The sequence below is a fragment of the Oncorhynchus tshawytscha genome, unplaced genomic scaffold, assembly GCF_018296145.1.
Source record: "Oncorhynchus tshawytscha isolate Ot180627B unplaced genomic scaffold, Otsh_v2.0 Un_contig_19442_pilon_pilon, whole genome shotgun sequence".
NCBI lineage: Eukaryota > Metazoa > Chordata > Actinopteri > Salmoniformes > Salmonidae > Oncorhynchus > Oncorhynchus tshawytscha.
In genome coordinates this window covers 51,379-70,436 of record NW_024608999.1, presented here as the reverse complement: position 1 = coordinate 70,436, position 19,058 = coordinate 51,379, and positions in this window count along the sequence as shown.

The window sequence follows — 19,058 nt, the reverse complement described above, 5'->3', positions numbered from 1 at the left end:
AAACATGTGTCTCCATATGTCTGCATGTACAGTAGGAAACAGGCCCTGCATCAGGGCCTAGTAATTATCTAAAGCAAAGATCTTGTCTTCATTAAAAGTCACATGATAGAAATAGAGAAAGAATTCCATCCAGATACTGTACTGTTGAACATGAGAGAAATGGGAGAGAGCCTCACACAACACATCATGTCTGATTAAAAACAACTGTCACTGTCTGTGCTCTGTTAGACAAAGAATGGTAATTGCTAACATCTATTTAATAAAAGTCTAAATGAAATGTCAAACGTGTGGCTACTAGGACCTGTGTCGGGCAAGCTACAAAACACACACAGTTTGTGTGAAACAACAGTTTTTCATTTATAAGCTGCTTTTGGTAAACCCCATTTTGTCATTAACGTAATCATGAGAATTCCTCCGGTCTACCAGAATACACTAAATGGTCCCGTTTTCCTACCACAGGCAACACGAGATAAAATAACGAGAACACTTTTCTCCAGTTGAGAAACAACCCGTGGACAACAGATCTGTGGATCTCTCTGCTTGTTGTGGACCCCAGCCAATGGTAAGAATGCAGCCGAATGGACACCATCTGCTAGCACACGTTTTCAAAGCGCTAGCGTTTCAGTGTGTGTAAGAGGAGTTGAGGTGAGTGTGTGTGGGTTGGTACGCACACGTTTTCAAAGAGCTAGCGTTTCAGTGTGTGAGTGAGTGTGAGGGTCGGAAACCCAGGAACGAATGCTTCCCGTGAAACAGGGAACGAGGTGGGAGAGAAGGACATTCCAGGGAGATGACAAGCCGTCACAGTCACACACCAGCACAGGAATGTTAGGGGAAAGGAAGGGGGAGAAAGATGAGTGAGAGAGCAAAGGAGGGAGAGAGAAAGAGAGAGAGAGAGAGAAAAAGAGTGTCACTTCATTAGACCACAAGCCAGGGTGTCTGAACGGAGAGTGGGAAGAATGGAAGAACTCAAACTGTAATTAGTTTGCTCTCTGATAGAAGAAAAAAAACGTACCCCCCCTTTCCTCCTCTTCTCCGCTCTCCTGATCTCCCTTGACTTTTGTCCCCCTCCTCCTCCCGTTCGCCCTCTTTCCCCTAACCTCCCCCTGCACACCCCTGCACTCCTGGTTAGCTCCAGCAATTTCTGTCATGCAACTTGAAAATCACTGGAGGGGAGAGACAATCGCCATAACAACGGGGGCTGAAATGATCTGGCGGAATGTGCCTAGTGGCACTGAGGAGAGCGAGAGAGAGGGGAGGAGACAGAAAGAGAGAGAGGGAGGGAGAAAGAGAGCGAGAGAGAGAGGAAGGGAGGGAGAGAGAGAGAGAGAGGGAACCTGAATATGCACTCCAGATGTGTCGGCCCTGTCACATCGAGAGTAAACACACGCTGATGGACAGCGTATGACTGGATGGCCTCACCGTCCCACCCCGGGGAGTTAAAGGGAGGGAAGGAGGGAGGGAGAGGAGGAGCAGGGTGGGGGGAGGTATTCGGGGGGGATTTTGTGTCCTGAGCCAACAGCGAGTCACCCTGAGGACCTGTGCAGCCTGGCAGGCTGGGGAGAGCGAGACGGAGAAAGAGAGAGAACGAGAGAGAGAGAGGGAGGACTGGGCCCGATTGTTCCCCTCCTGTCCCTCCTCCGTGTGGCCTCCGAGGGGGCTCCTGCAGCCTCAGCAAATTTCCGTCTGGCACGGACCTGCGAGCAAACTGAAATATGAACTGCAGGAAGGGAAGACGGAAGGAGAGAGAGAGGGGATAGAGAGATGTAGAAGGAGAGAGAGAGGGGATAGAGGGATGTAGAAGGAGAGAGAGAGGGGATAGAGGGATGTAGAAGGAGAGAGAGAGGGGATAGAGGGATGTAGAAGGAGAGAGAGAGGAGTTAGAGGGATGTAGAAGGAGAGAGAGAGGGGATAGAGGGATGTAGAAGGAGAGAGAGAGGGAGAGGGTCTGGGGATGTGTTCTGTGGGAGCATCGGGGACTGTGGTGGTAGGTCCCCAGACATACCGTTACCAACACCCACCCACACAGACTCGTACGCAAAAGTCTTACATATTCTAATACACACATTCTCACATACCCTCGAAGTTACTCGGATAACGATACATATTGCGCATGACGTGTACCACTACGTAGACATAAAAACATCACATCAAATCAAATCAAAAATCAAATCAAATTTATTTGTCACATACACATGGTTAGCAGATGTTAATGCGAGTGTAGCGAAATGCTTGTGCTTCTAGTTCCGACAATGCAGTAATAACGAACAAGTAATCTAACTAACAATTCCAAAAAACTACTGTCTTATACACAGTGTAAGGGGATAAAGAATATGTACATAAGGATATATGAATGAGTGATGGTACAGAGCAGCATAGGCAAGATGCAGTAGATGGTATCGAGTACAGTATATACATATGAGATGAGTATGTAAACAAAGTGGCATAGTTAAAGTGGCTAGTGATACATGTATTACATAAGGATGCAGTCGATGATATAGAGTACAGTATATACGTATGCATATGAGATGAATAATGTAGGGTAAGTAACATTATATAAGGTAGCATTGTTTAAAGTGGCTAGTGATATATTTACATCATTCCCATCAATTCCCATTATTAAAGTGGCTGGAGTTGAGTCAGTGTCATTGACAGTGTGTTGGCAGCAGCCACTCAATGTTAGTGGTGGCTGTTTAACAGTCTGATGGCCTTGAGATAGAAGCTGTTTTTCAGTCTCTCGGTCCCAGCTTTGATGCACCTGTACTGACTTCGCCTTCTGGATGACAGCGGGGTGAACAGGCAGTGGCTCGGGTGGTTGATGTCCTTGATGATCTTTATGGCCTTCCTGTAGCATCGGGTGGTGTAGGTGTCCTGGAGGGCAGGTAGTTTGCCCCCGGTGATGCGTTGTGCAGACCTCACTACCCTCTGGAGAGCCTTACGGTTGAGGGCGGTGCAGTTGCCATACCAGGCGGTGATACAGCCCGCCAGGATGCTCTCGATTGTGCATCTGTAGAAGTTTGTGAGTGCTTTTGGTGACAAGCCGAATTTGTCGTACACCTCGTGGCATGTCCAGACCCCACATGTCCAGACCCCACATGTCCAGACCCCACATGTCCAGACCCCACATGTCCAGACCCCACATGTCCAGACCCCACATGTCCAGACCCCACATGTCCAGACCCCACATGTCCTCCGTGTGTGTGAGTGTGAACCATTCAGTCCCTTATACAACCTGCACCGGGTATTATTCAAACTGGCTGCAGCATGTTGTTTTAGCCGCACCAGGGCGAGGGGCGCTCCACTGGACTGTGAGGACCGAGGGACGCAGCGGATGACTGACTGACCGGGCCCTGGCCTGACTGGGTCAGGTGACATGTTCCCTGAACCCTCACTGGACAAGGGGTGGGTCTGAAGTGGCATGCTATTACCTATATAGTGCACTACTTTTGAATGTAGGGCTCTGGTCAAAAGTAGTGCACTACATAAGGAATATGGTATCATTTCAGATGCAGCCAAAGACAAAGCCATGGCTGAGAGGGCACCCCAGGGCATTGTGGGTCTGGGTTGCCATGGTCTCCCTAAACTATGAGTCTAGCAAGTAAGGAGAAAGAGAGATTTTAATTAAAGCAGGGAGCCATTTCTAGATTCTTTGCTGTAGATCTGGCTTTTGGTGGAAGCCAGTGACAGCCCCTTGGGTTGCCCGAATCCCAACCACGAAAAATAAACAAAGGCTAATCTATGCTTCTTTGCAGTTCTGAGACACTTGGATGCCATTTGGAGTTAGTGCTCTTGAGTGCGACTTCAAACGTGGAAAATGTCAAATGGTATGGGTGTCTGACACAAACCAGAACCCATGACGACACACTCCAAAATGTGAGGCTCCACACACCTAACCAACCTCTGCTGTGTGTTCTGAATATGGATCCACTGGACTACTCTGCAGAACGTGGGCATTAGATGCATTTGCGGGCGCCGTCAAGTGCATTGGACCTGCAATCAAATGGCGGCACTGATGACATTACTGCATTAAAAAACTGTCCACTTCCATAATCATTAGTGCTATATGGATGCAGCGGAGCAGAGAGGAGAGGAGAGGAGAGGAGAGGAGAGGAGAGGAGAGGAGAGGAGAGGAGGAGAGGAGAGGAGAGGAGAGGAGAGGAGAGGAGAGGAGAGGAGAGGAGAGGAGAGGAGAGGAGAGGAGCGGAGAGGAGAGGAGAGGGGAGAAGAGAAGAGAAGAGAAGAGAAGAGAGGGAGAGGAGAGAGAGAGAGGAGAGGAGAGGAGAGAGAGAGAGAGGAGAGGAGAGGAGAGGAGAGGAGGAGGGAGAGGAGAGGAGAGGGAGAGGAGAGGAGAGGAGAGGAGAGGAGAGGAGAGGAGAGGAGAGGAAAACTGGGATTGCTTCATAGACAAGTCCCAGGAGAGGTGGGGGAAGAAGGGCTAAACACCATCAAGTCACCATGGTCCTGCTGAAAGAGCCTTTCAGATACTCTACACACACATGTATGGATACACACACACACACACACACACACACACACACACACACACACACACACACACACACTACAGTTTGTAGCTCTCCCCAATGCTCTGAGAAGCCTAATAGACATTTTTAGCAATTCCACCCTTATCTCATTTGTAGCAACATAATAAAAGCAATTTGACACTAGCCTTATGAACAAGAAGTATGAAAGTATACCATTTGTATAATTGAAGTACATGATGAAATCAACTTGACCCAAAGAGAGCATTCAGATACAGTCCTCACAAAAACGAGTATCTTTACGAACGTTACTAGTGTTCTGTAGCTACAAGAGGCACATTGTTATTCAGGAATTCCACCTTTTGTTAATTTGTAACCAAGAAAATAACGAAAAGAGTTACACTATCCAGAGCAGAGAGTGAGTTTGACTTACTGCGCTTTGTCAAGTAAGATCGAGACACGCAAAGTCAACTTCCTGGCTAGCAAGGTTAGCCAAGGTTAGCTTTGAAAAGCAGACCTGGTCAGAAACCACAACCGTGAAACATGAAATCCACAGGCTTTAAAAAAACAGACAAGCTACTTAAATATAACTGCAAGCAAAGTAACAGATGGCGAAAACTCCCAAAGTCTACCTTTGAAATGAAAGGGGCCAGTATCCAGCCATAGGAGCTGTGTTAGCTTTTATCAATAGCATTTCGCCTTCTGCAGTTAGTCATACAGAGACTAAAGACAATGCAGCCGTGTTAGCTTCTAGCGATAGCATTTCGCCTTCTGCAGTTAGTCATACGGAGTCTACAGACAATGCAGCCGTGTTAGCTTATAGCGATAGCATTTCGCCTTCTGCAGTTAGTCATACAGAGTCTACAGACAATGCAGCCGTGTTAGCTTCTAGCGATAGCATTTCGCCTGCAGTTAGTGATGCAGAGTCTATGGCAAATGCAGCTGTGTTATCTTTTAGTGTTAGCATTTAACCTAGCAATGCAAGGGTTTGAAGAGGCTTTGAAGACACATTGTTATCTGGCCCAAAAAGTGTCATTGGAGATCATTATAGCACATTTTCTTAAATATAGCTTCATTTATTAATTTGAGGATTAAGGGGATAGAAAAGTCTGGGAGCCAAGTGCAGACTATAACATAGAAATGTGTGTATGTGTTCAGAAATCATGGCCGCCCTATTCCCCCCGACTACTACTCAGACTGGCCCAGACTGGCAATGGGCCACGTGACCTAAGGATGTTATAGCCAGAATGAAGATGAACAAAGATATTGAAGAGACATTGTAGACGAATAGGATGACGTTTTGTCATCTGTGAAATCTGCACCAGTGTAAGCCTACTCTAAAACACATCAAAGAGAGGCATTAAACGGATAAAAATGACGTTGTTGGTAGTTGGTAAAGATGTTCTCTAGGCTAATTGCAGTCAAAAGGTGCCATTTGTTTTGTAATGAACAGAAAGTACCACTTTAATTCACACCATTCTCAACATTAGCCAATGTTGCCTTTCCCAGTGATGGAGAGTGTTTGTAGGCTACAGACAGTATTTCCCGACTATATCATGTGAGGAGGGTCTGGTGTGTTTTGCCATTGTGAATAGGAGGCAATTACCTGTGACGTGAAGATAGACATAAATTCCCCGCACCGCAGACGCATGCACACACACACACACACACACACACACACACACACACACACACAGGGGACCATATGGCTGAGCGTGACTAGTATGTGTGTGTGGATTTACTGTTGAACGGATGGGTTCTCTCCAGGCCCATGGGGTTGACTGAATATTTCTGGCAGTTGGGACATAGACTACAGTCCACTAAACTGTCTCCCTCCAGACCTCCTGTCTGGACTGGTCTGGTTGGACCCAATCAACCAGACCCAGTCAACAATATCAACTGAGAGGGTACAGTACAAAATCATATTAGCTCCTGAATTCAGCCTGGCCCACCACTGACCATTATTAGTCATGTTTATGACTATACTTTGACACTGTTATGACATAGAGTTCAAATGAAGTGTTACCCAATATTCACTATCATCCAGAATAAGGAAAGACGCCACTAGTCAGTGTGATCCTAGTGTATTCCCTGTATAACAGATAAGCTGAGGGAGTGTTGTTAGGTGTTGTTGTGTAAGGCGTTGTTGTGTTATTGGGTGTTGTTGTGTTAGGTGTTGTTGTGTTGTTGGGTGTTGATGGGTGTTGCCGTTGTGTTGTTGGGTGTTGTGATTGTTGTGATGGGTTTTGTTGGGTGTTGTTGGGTGTTGCTGTTGTGTTGTTGTTGTGTTGTTGTTGGGTGTTGCTGGGTGTTGCTGTGTTGCTGGGTTTGCTGTGTGTTGCTGGTTGTTACTGTGTTGTTGGGTGTTGCTGTGTGTTGCTGGTTGTTACTGTGTTGTTGGGTGTTTGGTGCCTTTCAATTCTCCCGTTTACTCTGTGCTGGGAATCCACAAACGCATTCATGAACATGCAGACCTAGGTTCAAGAGTAAGTCCTTGAACCTAGCCAATGAAGCGGTGACATATGACCTCCATGATGGGTTTGAGCCTGCCACTTCCTGACAAATAGAGGGACAGACACACAGACACACCAGCCATTTAAACCCTGCACCCATAATCATAGTTTTTACTCAGTGCTACACAGCCAAGACGCATTGAAGTATAAGATTACAGTTTGTCACAAAATGGTATTTTTCACTCTGAGAAATGTGCCTGACATTTTCATTGGCTTATAAAATGCAACTGCGCTGCGAACTCAAGCCAAATAGCCATGGAGAACGAGAAAAAGATTTACAAGTGAAAACTCGCAACAAACAAACATGTACCGACAACAAAACAGAAAGGGGAGAAGGTATAGAATATCAGACACCAAGCTACTGTATTAGTGAACCATTGAACCATCATTTTGGTGGCAGAAGGGGTGGGGTCTTCTGAAAATTAAAACATGACCAAAAAATCCTGCAGATAAACTCCATCTGTTTTGAATCAAATCAGCAGACAGACGCAGAGGAAGAGGACCGTCTCTGGTTACATCAGAGCAAGAAGAGGACTGTTCCTCTCCCGTTACATCATGTTACATAGAGAATGATTTGGCTGCTGAAAGCAGCTCATTATAACTATTTATGAGGGAGTACGCTAGCCGTGGTAATGACAGCTTTACGCTGAAGTGGCACTCTCCCTTCGCAAATTCATTTGGTCTCGTTTCACCTCTGTTTTGCCTTCACTTCACTCAAACTAGTGGTTTGTCCCAGCTGTCAGGTATGTTACTGAGCTAAGTTTGTGTGTGTGTGTGTGTGTGTGTGTGTGTGTGTGTGTGTGTGTCTAAGAGACTGGGGGATAATCTCTTTCATTCAGAAAAAAATCTCAGCCCGTGACTCACAAATGGGCACATTCTTCCACCTACAGCATAATGGCACACTTACTGCCATGAATACAAGTGTTAAGCCAGTATACAGTAGACTATATGGATAAGTACAAACTCAGTTTAAGTGCAGCAGTTCACCAGTCCCAAATGAGATGTATTATTTTTGCCCTGGATATGCACATACTTTATATAGTGCAACAATGTACAACAGTCCCAACCATTGCATAAGGAGTGGGACAGTATCAAGGACTATGCCAAATTCTCAGTGGAAGTGAATATTCACTGCAACACTCATTATAAACTGGGTGGTTCGAGCCCTGAATGCTGATTGGCTGACAGCCGTGGTATATCAGACATTATACCATGGGTACAACAAAACATGTATTTTTACTGCTCTAATTACGTTGGTAACCAGTTTATAATAGCAATAAGGCACCTTGAGGGTTTGTGGTATATGGCCAATATACCACGACTAAGGGCTGTGTCCAGGCACTCGTGGTATATTGACCACATACCACACCTCCTCTGGCCTTATTGCTTAAATATATCCCTGCAATACAGAATGCCAGTGTGCACAGGGTTTATGTGTACCATACCACAGAATGACCATGACTTCCATTTACCTTCAAAGTGCATCGAGGATTCATTGGTAGCATCCCAAGTGACACCTTATTCCCTATATAGTGCACTAACAGAGACCTATGGGCCCTTGTCAAATGTAGTGCACTATATAGGGGATAGGATGCCATTTGAGAAACAGCCACAGGCTACAGTCCAAACAAATCACCTTCTTTCTTCAGATTTAACAGACATCATATTGAAGCGTGGCTCTGCGGCCCTGGGCCCATCGACCCGCGACAACTACAGACAAACATACAGGAAACATATTGGTTTCTATGTGTTCCTCATATGTTTCCCTCCTACAGTCTACAGAGCCTCTGTTCCCTGCCAACTTCACTATAGTGACTTATGAAGGCTTGCCAGAGAGTCCCTGTTACAGGAACATGTCTTGGATTGGATTTACAGCGGAGGGGAGAATGAATGATTTAGCATGTGTCACCATGGTAGCCAAATGACACAATTAAGATGTATGAGGATTGCGATGCTAGATTTCTTTAGGGGGAAGATAATGTTCTGCTCTGTGTTAGAGGGTCTGGAACTCCAGCTACATAACATCTCAGTACTAATCATCTCTCCCTCCTCATCTCTGGATCTCAACCGAGTCCCCTGAGACTGACTAGAGTTATTAGTCTGGATCCTCCGGCCCCGGGGCGGCCTGCGATGAGGCCATGAGATATTGGACCAAACAGTCAAACCCAATAAGAGCCCATCGATTAGCTGCGGCGAAGAAAGGCGGCCATATTGGACGCACACAGGTGGCTACAAAGAAATTAAAAAAAGAGGGCACAGGAAATGAGGGAGAGGGGAGTGAAGGTGGAGGAGGAACGGAGGACGCTTATTCTCTCTCTCTCTCTACCACAAGCTGTGTTTATTTATTTTTTTCATATCCCCGGGGAAGAGTGCTCATTGGCTGCTGCCATAAGAATGAGGGAGTGTCGAAGGAACGAGAGAGAAAGAGCGAGAGAAAGAGAAAGAGAGAGAGAAAGCCACAATGACGAAGCCTAACCGCCTCCGAGTGGGGAAACAAACAGAATGAAGAAGCCAAAAGAAAATAACAAACCACATCTGAGTCTCTAAAACTCATCTTCTTTACCCGACAACAGTCATTTTGATGTCACTGTAGGACAGTAGTTACATCTTTACTTCTGTTTGTAGTCACTGGACTACATTTTACATTGACACTTTAGTCATTTAGCGACTTACTGTAGTGAGCGCATACATTTTCATACTGGTCCCCCGTGGGAATTGAACCCACAACCCTGCCGTTGCAAGCGCCATGCTCTACCAACTGAGTTTACAAGGGACCGCTACCATGACCGAATAACATTCTCAGTGTGTGCATATGTGTGGTTGCCTGCTTGTGTGCATTCTGTGCCCAACGTACGGGATGAAGTGTCTTGCTACGGGATACGGCGGGCGACTCAGTGGACTGGGGGCCAGAGTGGATCTAATGGTGGTCTTAATAATGAGGGCCTTTGTCTAATAAAACTGGAGGGCCTGCAAATTCCTATAGGGACCCTGAGTAGTTAGAGCAATAACGGTCTATCAAAAGAGGGAGAGCAAAGTGATTACTGGGGGGGGGTAATAAATACCAGGCCTGTGTGGACGGGGGAGGGGCTTAGATAAGAGACGCTCCCCTCCTCTTCCTGTAGCAATTACACTTCACACACGCCGACACTCAGCCCACTCTGCCACAGTTACCTGATGCTGGGGTAGGGAGACACGAGAGATCAAATCAAAAATAAAATAAAATCAAATCAAATTTTATTTGTCACATACACATGGTTAGCAGATGTTAATGCGAGTGTAGCGAAATGCTTGTGCTTCTAGTTCCGACAATGCAGTAATAACCAACAGAGAGAGATAACCTAAATATACGTACTGCATGGGTTATTCAGGATAAACATGGAATATAGGTATAGATGTGTTTATAGATGGTTTATATATGTTTATACTAGATCGTTTATAGATCTACTGAATTTTTTATAGACCATTAAATTAGACATGATAAGCCACAGACACACAGTACAGTCAATGACGGAATTAAAACAAATATTGAAATGTCATGTATAGTATCTGACCCAGACTGCTTCTGCAAACTGGGGAGGCTAAATTATAGCTCTTAAAATCATTCATGACTTTCTAGACAACAACAATAGTTATTTTCAAATAATTCTTGATTTGGGAAATTCTTTACATGCAAGGACGACTAAACTAAGGAACAACAAATACCATGGTATGCATTCCTTTGTCGAGGACACATACCACAGCTGAGACTGGGGTTCTGCGCAAAAAAATGGCCCTTACATTTTCAACACGCGCAGACACACACACAAGCATACACACACACACACACACACACACACAAGCATGTGCACACACACACACCTCTAGCATAGTGCTGACCAGAATGCTTAGTAGGCTACAGCACTGGACACAGCAGCATCACTATCAATTACTGCCCCAGAGAGAGCGAGAGAGAGAAAGAGAGAGAAAGAGAGAGAGAGAGAGAGAGAGAGAGAGAGAAGAGAGCAAGGGAGAGAGAGAGAGAAAGAGAAAGAGAAAGAGAGAGAGAGAGAGAGAGAGAGAGAGAGAGAGAGAAAAAGAGAAAGTGAGCGAGAGCGAGAAGAGGTAGAGAAAAGGAGAGTGGTGAGAGGGCGGAGGGGTGGACAGACAGATTCTCGGCAAAAGGAAAGGAGGATGACAGAGGAGGGGAGAAAGTCCTGCTGGCCAGGGATTTAAGTAAAGGGACAGGATGTGGATTAAAGTCTCAGAGTGAGTGGTGGCCGCAGAGGAAGGGAAGGAGGGAAGGAGGGATGGGGGTGGAGAGGGGTGACAGGAGTGAGAGATGGACTTCATCAGGACCCCTGTGTAATAGACTCTGGTCAGGTCGAAATGTTGCTGCCTCCCTGTCTTTAGGTGTTTGTACACATTTTCTTGTGCATGTGCACATGTTTTCTTCTGTGTGTGTCCGTGCATATGTATGTGCATGTGTGTGTGCTGGCCAAAACTCCTGTGACAGGTGAGCGATTCACTGCCCCCTCTGGGAGTGACCGATGGCTCCCTACTACAGGCTGGGTGGTGTGATCCTAATGTATAGATGGAGCAGGAGGCTGTCTGTGTACTGACAGACACATAGACACATCAAGTTTAGTTAGACTCCTTATCAAGGATGCCGATGTAATGTCAACAGGAAACACTACCAGGCTTCTCTACAAAGACATTGTCATCGTGTGATTCGTAAGTTGGAATTCATATGCCAGGGTGAATGGTTTAAAAAAAAACATATTTTTTTAATTTAACCTTTATTTAACTAGGCAAGTCAGTTAAGAACAAATTCGTATTTACAATGACGGCCTAGGAACAGTGGGTTACCTGCCTTGTTCAGGGCCAGAACGACAGATTTTTACCTTGTCAGCTCGGGGATTCAATCTAGCAACCTTTGGGTTACTGGCCCAACTCTCTGACCACTAGGCTACCTGCCGCCCCTGTAACTTTGAGGTGAATGAAATGTAGACTAAAACTCAGAATTAATCCAAATATATTGGAAATGTGGTTTTCTTTATCTTAAGTCTGAAATGTATCATCTTCCCATATCCATAATGTATAGTACCTCTTTCCTAACTACACCAGGTGAATGTAAGCCAGGCCGAGGCCTTGGGCCCTGTTAGAGAAAACTCTATAGATTTTAGGAGCCTCAGACAGGGTATTGAAGTTTGCTGCTTTTCATAAAGTGGTCCTATGACGAGGCTACGCACCATAAAGAAAAAGGACTGTTTCAAAGTGGCAGAATACAGGAGAAGGAAGGGAAGACACAGAGAGAGGGAGAGGGGGAAGATAGAGAGTGAGAAAGAGGGGAGGGGGAAGGGAGGGAGAAAGAAGATAGAAGAGGGAGAAAGAGAGAGAGAGAGAGGGAGAAAGAGGGGGAGGGGGAAGATAGAGAGGGAGAAAGAGAGAGAGGGAGAGGGGGAAGATAGAGAGGGAGAAAGAGAGAGAGGAGGGGGGAAGATAGAGAGGGAGAAAGAGAGAGAGGGGGGAAGATAGAGAGGGAGAAAGAGAGAGAGGGGGAAGATAGAGAGGGAGAAAGAGAGAGAGGGGGAAGATAGAGAGGGAGAAAGAGAGGGAGAGGGGGAGGGGGGAAGATAGAGGGGAGAAAGAGAGAGGGGAGAGGGGGAAGATAGAGAGGGAGAAAGAGAGAGAGGGAGAGGGGAAAGATAGAGAGGGAGAAAGAGGAAGATAGAGAGGGAGAAAGAGAGAGAGGGGAGAAAGAGGGGGGGGAAGATAGAGAGGGAGAAAGAGAGAGAGGGAGGGGGGAAGATAGAGAGGGAGAAGATAGAGAGGGAGAAAGATAGAGAGGGAGAGAGGATAGAGAGAAAGGGGGGGGGAGATAGAGAGGGAGAAAGAGGGGGAAGATAGAGAGAAAGGAGAGGGGAGAGAGAAAGAGAGAGGGGGGAGAAGATAGAGAGGGAGAAAGATAGAGAGAAAGAGAAGAGGGAGAGGGGGGGAAGAAAAGAGAGAGGGAGAAAAGAGAGAGGGAGGGAGAGGGAGAAAGAAAGAGAGGAGGGAGAAAGAGAGAGAGGGAGAGGGGGGAAGATAGAGAGGGAGAAAGAGAGAGAGGGAGAGGGGGAAGATAGAGAGGGAGAAAGAGAGAGAGGGAGAGGGGGGAAAATAGAGAGGGAGAAAGAGAGGGGGAGAGGGGGAAGATAGAGAGGGAGAAGAGAGAGGGAGGGGGGAAGATAGAGAGGGAGAAAGGGAGAGGGGAACTAAAGAAAGAAAAAGTCAGAATGAGAGTGAGAAACAGAGAAAAACAGAAAGGAAGAAATAACGAGAGAGAGAGAGAGAGAGAGAAGCAGGGATGAGAGCAGCAGGGAGCCCTGGTCCTTCTGTCCTGTCCCCTCCTCTGCCCATTAAAAACAGAATTCCAGCACTAACTGTTTGTGTTTTCAGTAAACTCCTCCAGAGCCGCGGCAGCAGCCAGACCAAGCCAACCCTGCCTGCTGTCCTCCCTCTCCCTCTCCCTCTCCCGCTCCCTCTCTCTCTATCCATGTGTTCCTCTCTCTTCAAACCCCTCTCTCTCTTTGTGTCCCCGCTCTCTCTCTGTCTCTCCCCCTCTCTCTTTCTGTCCTTCTCTCCCCCCTCTCTGTACTTCTCTCTCTCTCTCTCTCTGGGTCCTGTGTGCTATCAACATGTGGCACATGTCCTTGACAGGTCCAGAAGGGGCCTGCTGCATGCTGCACCCGGGGAGATGGGCTGGTGCCATAACCAACCCCCCCCTTCCCCTTCTCTCCCTCACTATCTCTCTCTCTTCAACCCCTCTCTTTCCCCACTTTCTCTCCCTCGCTTTCCCCCTCTCTATCTCTCTCTCTCCACCCCCTCTCTTTCCCCACTTTCTCTCCTTCTCATTCTTATTTACATTCTATCTCTGTCTCTTTCCTTAATATTGGGTTGCCGGGGTAAACGGGGGACGAAAGAATCTAATAACTAACAGTGGGGCTTTTTTGGCATTGTTCCTACACCATCCACTAGACACAGAGGCTGTCTGCAGACACTAATGAAAGGTTAAATGAATAGGATGAAGTGACAGGAGGTACAATAAAGAAACGAGAGAGAGGGGGGAGAGAGAGAGAGAGAGAGAGAGAGAGAGAGAGAGAGAGAGAGAGAGAGAGAGAGAGAGAGAGAGAGGAGAGAGGGAGAGAGAGGGGCAGAGAGAGAGAGAGGGGGGAGAAAGAGAGAGAGGGGGAGAAAGAGGGAGAGAGAGAGAGAGAGCGAGAGCGAGAGAGAGAGCGAGAGAGAGCGAGAGAGAGAGAGAGAGCGAGAGAGAGAGCGAGAGAGAGAGAGAGAGCGAGCAAGAGCGAGAGAGAGAGCGAGAGAGAGAGAGCAAGAGATAGAGCGAGAGAGAGAGCGAGAGAGAGAGCGAGAGAGAGAGCGAGAGAGAGAGAGCGAGAGAGAGGTGAAGTGGGAGTTGTAGTAATCCTCAGACCCCGAGGGGGATCAGCAGGGACAGCCCTCCCTCCGCAGAGTCACATATTTAAAACAGCTTGGGACGGTGTGTGTGTGTGCGTGCACGTGTGTGTCTCAGTGCACGTGGGTCTCTCTCGCCAGCAGGGAACAGATGCTGAGAGGAACTCCAGCATGGGGTTCTTTGATAAATGTTAAGGTCACAGGGAGAGGGGAAGCACAGGGGTTGGAAATGGGGGAGGGGGGAGTAGGGCGACATGTCTCGTCTTGTGCCTCTCCCTGACTCTGCCTTGGTGGAATGCAAAGTCCCATGAAAGGAGTCGTCTGAGATGAAGGTGCTCCTCTCGTGTCCCCCTCCCGGCAGTACACACTACCCGTCAGCACTATCCCCAAGCAGCCTTGTTCCTCAAAACACACCTCCACTCCCATATCCTGTCCTCGCAACTGACGTTACCCAATACCACCCTAAATATCGTCCCAAAGCAGGAAAAATGGGAGAGTGGGATCACAACACAGACAGAAATCTAATCACTCTTAGACTGCTTAATTACTATGATTATGACCATGATAATTATTACCTTATTACCTATAATCACGGGGTCCGACTTCAAACGTGTCAGCCAGGTTCATGGTGATGTACTGTAAAGTTACAGTACAAAGGACTGTGAAATATTCAGTCATCAATTCCAACTGCATATGGGGATGGTGTACAGAGCCTTCAGAAGGTATTCACACCCCCTTAACTTTTTCCACATTTTGTTGTGAAACAGCCCGAATTTAAAATGTATTCAATTGAGATGTGTTGTTACTTTCCTACACACAGTACCCCATAATGTCAAATTGGAATTATGTTTTCAAAAATGTTTACAATTGTATTAAAAATGAAAAGCTGAAATATCTTGAATCAATACGTATTCAACCCTTTTGTTATGGCCTAAATAAGTTCAGGAGTAAAATTGTGATTAACAAGTCACGTAATAAGTTGCATGGACTCACGCTGTGTGCAATAATAGTGTTTAACATGATTTCATGACTACCTCATCTCTGTACCCCACACATACAATTATATGTAAGGCCCCTTAGTCGAGCAGTGAAATTCAAACACAGATTTAACCACAAAGACCAGGGAGGTTTTCTAATGCCTTGCAGAGATGGTAGATGGGTAAAAAAAAAGCAGACATTGACCATGGAAAAGTTATTAATTACACTGACTACAAAGAAAGGAGTCCTTCCTAACTCAGTTGGAGAGGAAGGAAACCGCTCTGGGATTTCACCATGAGGCCACTGGTGACTTTAAAACAGTAACAGAGTTTAATGGCTGTGATAGGGGAAAACTAAGGATGGATCAACAACAGTGTAGTTACTCCACAATACTAACCTAATTCACAGAGTGAAAAGAAGGAATGGAGCTAAGCACAGGCAAAATCCTAGAGGAAAACCTGGTTCAGTCTGCTTTCCACCAGACTCTGGGAGATGAATTGATCTTTCAGCAGGACAATAACCTAAAACACAAGGCCAAATCTACACTGGAGTTATTTACCAAGACGACAGTGGCCGAGTTACAGTTTTGACTTAAATCTACTTGTAAATCTATGGCAAGACCTGAAAATGGTTGTTTAGCAATGATCAACAACCAACTTGACAAAGCTTGAAGAATTTAGAAAAGAATAGTGGATAAATATTGTACAATCCAGGTGTGGAAAGCTCTTCGAGACTTACCCAGAAAAACTCAGATCTGTAATCTCTGCCAAAGGTGCATCTACAAAGTGTTAACTCAGGGGTGTGAACATTTATGTAAATGAGATATTTCTGTATTTATTTTCAATAAATTTGCTAACATTTCTAAAACCTGTTTTTAAGGGCCTTGTTTCTATTACAGCATATTGGATGACTGTCATTCATATTCCATTCACCCAGTTCAATGTAACAGCGATAGGTTTAGGCTACTACATGATACTCTACATTTCGCTGTACCCATCATGAGTTTGTTACAACCTAGCCTATGAATGAAAGTTCACAACGTAGGTGCACACAGGTCGAGAGACAAATTTGAGGCGACAGACAGTGACACATGGACAGACAGTGACATTCAATACCTCCTTGCACACTCTTGCCTGCATCTAGCTGATCTAGGGTGTAATCATTAGTCCAACAGTTGCAAATGAGAGTTTCTATTGGACAAATTCAGGTATGCTTTGCTTCCGTTTAAGAAATGTTTTTCAACAGAATCGGCAGAATGAATACACTCCTGATCACCCGTAAACACAGTCCACTTTCATAGCAGCCACACTGTATTCCTTCTATGCACTCTCCTTCTCTCACCTTGTCCCTTCACTTGTGGACTTCAATGCACAACACATCAGTTTTATGTGACCAGGCGAAAAAAAACTTCCCAAGCCACACCGCTACACACAGCCTACATCGTTGGCACCATTTTAGCTAAAGTAACGTCATAGTCAGCATAGCTAATATAACTAACATGTTAGTAAACCCGTACAAACATACAGTAACGTTAGTGTGCTGTACAGTCAGTAAGCGGTTACACCGGCGGGCCCCGGTGGCAATAAATTAGTAATACCAAAAACGTATCTTGACTTGGTAGAGTTCCAGTGTTGTGTTGGATAGTCATAGCCAGCTAGCTAATATAGCATCCCTCTGTTTGAGCAGGGTGTTTAGGTAGGCTGAACTAGCTAGCTGCATTTGCTAGATAAGTAAGTGAAAAAAACAGAAAAAAAAACAATCTCTTAATTTCTCTCTTGCGTCTCCTTCATTTTGGAATGAATTAATTTGTTCAAAACTGTTCAACTCTTTGAGTAAACTACTCACTGCCTTTTATACACTGCAGTGCTAGCTAGCTGTAGCTTATGCTTTCAGAACTAGATTCATTCTCTGATCCTTTGACTGGGCGGACAACATGTCAGTTCATGCTGCAAGAGCTCTGATAGGCTGGAGGACGTCCTCCGGAAGTTGTCATAATTTCTGTGTAAGTCTATGGAAGGGGCTGAGAACTATGAGCCTCATAGGTTTTGTATCGAAGTCAATGTACCCAGAGTAGGACGGAAACTAGCTTTGCTCTGGCTATACCATGGTGCTACCCTACAGAGGGTTGTTGAGGCTAGTGTAGACCTTCTTTGTAAAATAATGTGTTTTAATCAATTGTTTGGTGACGTGATTATATTTAGTATAGTTTTATCTAAAAAGGATAACTTTTTTATGTTTAACATTTACATTTTTATGAAATTCACTGAGGAGAATGGTCCTCCACTTCCTCCTCTGAGGAGCCTTCACTGTGTGGTACTGTGTGAAGTTGGGTGAGAAAAAAAATCATTTTAAATTCAGGCTGTAACACAACAAAATAAGAATAAGTCAAAGGGCAATGAACACTTTCTGAAGGGACTGTATATTCTCCTGATTGCCTGGGGATATCTGCCATGAAAATGTGGATATAGGCTATTGAATACATAACATTGTAAATATATAGGCATTTATGGCAAATATATTGAATTGTAAATATAGGTATATACACAGAGTGAATAGAACATTAGGAACACCTGAATATTGCGTTGTACCCCCTTTTGCCCTCAGAACAGCCTCAATTTGTCAGGGGTACGGACTCTACAAGGTCTCCAAAGCGTTCCACAGGGATGCTGGCTCATGTTGACTCCAATTCTTCCCACAGTTGTGTCAAGTTGGCTGTATGTACTTTGGGGTCTGGACCATTATTGACACACACTGGAAACTGTTGAGTGTGAAAAACCCAGCAGCGTTGCAGTTCATGACACACTCAAACCAGTGCACCTGGCACCTACTGCCATACCACCCCGTTCATAGGCAATTCAATATTTTGTCTTGCCCATTCACTCACTGAATGGCACACATACACAATCCATGTCCCAATTGTCTCAAGGCCTAGAAATCCTTATTTAACATGTCTCCTCCCCTTCATCTACACTGATTGAAGTGGATTTAACAAGTGACATCAGTAAGGGATCATAACTTTCACCTGGATTCACCTGGTGAGTCTATGTCATGGAAAGTGCAGGTGTTCATAATGTTTTATACACTCAGTGCATATATTTTTGGAATAATACTGTACAATTTTGAAAATGATGATAACGTAAGAACTGTTTGAGAAGACTGTTTTGGTGGGATGGAGTTTTGGCCTTCCGTCACCATGCGTTAATTAGTGAATAGACCAATAATAAAGGGAGTTCCAAACCTCTCTGCCAATAACAGCAAATGTTCAGTTTTCCCCTCCCCACTCAGACCCCTCACGATACTAAATTGTAAGTATATAGTCATACAACATAAGACATGTTGCATATATTTAATCATATAGGTGTAATTATAGAGACATACAGGGTATATTTGTCAGTGTTGTCACCGGACCTCATCCCAGCAGGAAGCTTTCAATTGAATTTCATCCAATCAGTCTTATTGAGTTACTGCCGTATGTTACAGTACTGTCCCAACGCGAATTCAATTCCCTGTCCAGCTGTAAGGCTTGAACTGGAGCTAATAAAAAATAGCTTTTCACCACTCTCACAACCTTTTTGAGGGGCCCAATTAATGTGCGAGAGATATAAAAAATGATGTGCGCGGTGTAATTCATTGCATACTCATAATTACGTAATTCACA